Below are 2,816 nucleotides of genomic sequence, written 5' to 3'. Positions count from 1 at the left end.
GGCAACTGAGACACCTGGAAGAGGTCACATCTGAATTTGATGTGGCCACACCTTTCCCCGCCCATACCCTACATAAGGCCTAGCCCAGGCCCAGACTCGCTCTTTCTCTCTCTGTTCGTTTCTAGCTCTCTTGCTCTTCTTTTCTAGCTCTCTTGCTCTTGCTCTTCTAGCTCTCTTGCTCTTGCTCTTCTTTTCTAGCTCTGCCTGCTCTCTCTCTGCTCTAGCTCTTTCCTCTCTCTTTCCCAGCCACGTGGAGTGCCAACCTTGCCTGGTCCCAGCAGGTCCACTGAATAAACCTACCCCTTACCTGAATACCACGTGAGTGCTACTGTTCTCACCCCTCTCTCTGCTCTTTTCTAGCTCTTTCCTCTCTTTCCCAGCTCTCTCTCATTCCCAGGCCTTTCTCAGCCACGTGGAGTGCCAACCTTGCCTGGTCCCAGTAGGTCTACTGAATAAACCTACCCCTTACCTGAATACCACGTGCGTGCTGGTGCAGTTTTTACTCGGCTACCTCTTTTTAAAAACCTAACAGAGAGTATGTGAGATTTGTCTATCTAAGCTGCCTTCTAATAGTGATCCTCCGATCTCAGCCTCCTGAGGCGTTAGAGTGACAAGCAGGAACTACTACCAGTACCTGGCTTCTCCTGTCCCTTCTTGCCAAGTGTGTGAGGTAGTGACCTTCCCTAACCTCTGGAAGCCCTTCTCTCCCCACTCACCCTTTGCTAGGGTGGAGCTTGATGTGACTTCAACCTAACTTGCACCAGTCCCTGCAACCAACCCTCAAGCTTCATTTGATTCTACTACCCAGCCCATAGGGTCGCTCCTCCCTCCCCTCCTCCCTTCCAACAAGCATTTGTGGGAACAGAGAAGCTCTGCCTTGAGGCTTATTTCTAGAATTGTCCCCCTTCTGCTGGGCTGCCACAGGGTTTTTCTGTCCCCTGTCCCACCCTTCCCTCTGCAAGCATCTGTGTAGTAAGTACTTCCTTCAGCTTATCCTGCTCCTAGTTCAGATTTACTTCCTTTGACTTCGCCTTGGCACTTCCCTGCCCCCAAATGGTTCTGATCTTCACTTTTTAGCTCAGCTACAGATAACAAAATGTTCTCTTGGTGTTGCCTGGTCTCCACAGCCTGAGAGTTAAGTTCAATTTTGTAGAAAAGACATCTTCTCAGGGCAGGGAATTTAGCTTCATCTTAGTCTATACAAGCACTATATGTGTTAATATATTCGTATGCTATAACCTTGTGAATGATAAATTTTCTTAAGTTTAGGTCCTGGGAAGACAACCAATGAAAGAAATGATTCAGGCAAGTGTCAAGGGTACCAAAGCCAGCAGGGGAATGTAGCTGAGATATGTGCATGGTGTGAAAACTGCCTCACAGAATCATCTGCTATTTCAGAGGAAACAGCAACTTAAGAAAAAAAAATCTGTCATCCAGGTCCGTGGCTGGGCACTGGTAGCTCACGCTTGTCACCCTAGCTAATCAGGAAGTTGAGATCTGGAGGATCATGGTTCAAAAAGAGCTTAGGCAGAAAAGTCCATCTCCAATTAGCCAGCAAAAAGTTGGACTGGAAGCATAGCTTAAGTGGTAGAACACCAGATGATTGTGTAATACACACAGCCTGAACTCAAAGCCATGCACTAGCGGGGGGAAAAATAATCTGTGATCAGGGCTGGGAAGGTGGCTTAGTGGTAGAGTACTTACCTAGCATGCATGAAGTCCTGGGCTTGATTCCTCAGTACCACATACACAGAAAAAGCCAGAAGTGGTGCTGTGGCTCAAATGGTAGAGTGTTAGCTTTGAGCAAAAAGCAACTCAGGGACAGTGCCCAGGCCCTGAATTCAAGCCCCAGAACTGGCAAAAAAAAAATCTAGCCAGGCGCTGGTGGCTCACGCCTATAATCCTAGCTACTTAGGAGGGGCTATGATTCAAAACCATCTAGGTAGGAAAGTCTGTGAGATTCTTATCTCCAGAAAACTGGAAGTGATGCTGTGGTTCAAGTGGTAGAACACTAGCCTTGAGCAGAAGAGCTCAGGGACAGCATCCAGGCCCAGAGTTCAAGCCCCATGACTGAAAGAAATTTGGGAGAAATATTTTCTACCTGCATCAAACAAAGATCTTGTGCTTGCTGTCAAAAGAAATCCATGGTGACGCAAGATGGCAGCCACCACAGGCTTGGGAGTAAAAGTCCCTCGCAATTTCCGCCTGTTGGAAGAACTTGAAGAAGGCCAGAAGGGAGTAGGAGATGGCACAGTTAGCTGAGGTCTGGAAGATGACGAAGACATGACCCTTACTCGATGGACAGGGATGATAATTGGGCCTCCAAGAACAATTTATGAAAACCGAATATACAGACTTAAAATAGAATGTGGACCTAAGTATCCAGAAGCGCCACCCTTTGTAAGATTTGTAACAAAACCTAATATGAACGGAGTTAATATTTCTAATGGAGTGGTGGACCCAAGAGCCATATCGTGCTAGCAAAGTGGCAGAACTCCTATAGCATCAAAGTCGTCCTGCAAGAGCTCCTGCAAGAGCTCCGGTGCCTGATGATGGCTAAAGAAAACATGAAACTCCCCCAGCCGCCGGAAGGACAGTGTTACTGCAACTAATTGAAAGCCCCGCCCCTTGATTTCCGGGCCTCCATCCTCCACAGTAGTCAGTTTCTAGATCCGTCTGTAGACCTTCAAGTACTGGAAAGGAAGCTCCTATTCGAGGCAGTTCATCTTAAGACACTGTACATGATACTATTTCTGTCCATTTGAAATATGTGAGTTGTGCTATAACAGACCATCTGTCAATGTAAAAAAAAAAAA

At 47.0% G+C, this 2,816-nt stretch overlaps 1 pseudogene; it reads left to right on the top strand.

The window, feature by feature from the left end:
* Nucleotides 1-2,157: 2,157 nt before the first annotated feature.
* On the top strand, nucleotides 2,158-2,612 carry LOC122105968 (annotated as a pseudogene).
* Nucleotides 2,613-2,816: the final 204 nt, after the last annotated feature.

The sequence above is a fragment of the Dipodomys spectabilis genome, unplaced genomic scaffold (genome assembly GCF_019054845.1).
Source record: "Dipodomys spectabilis isolate Male_0828 unplaced genomic scaffold, ASM1905484v1 ptg000034l, whole genome shotgun sequence".
In the NCBI taxonomy this organism is placed as follows: Eukaryota; Metazoa; Chordata; class Mammalia; order Rodentia; family Heteromyidae; genus Dipodomys; species Dipodomys spectabilis.
Note: the sequence above shows the minus strand (reverse complement) of the source record. Positions and strands in the feature narration are given on the sequence as shown.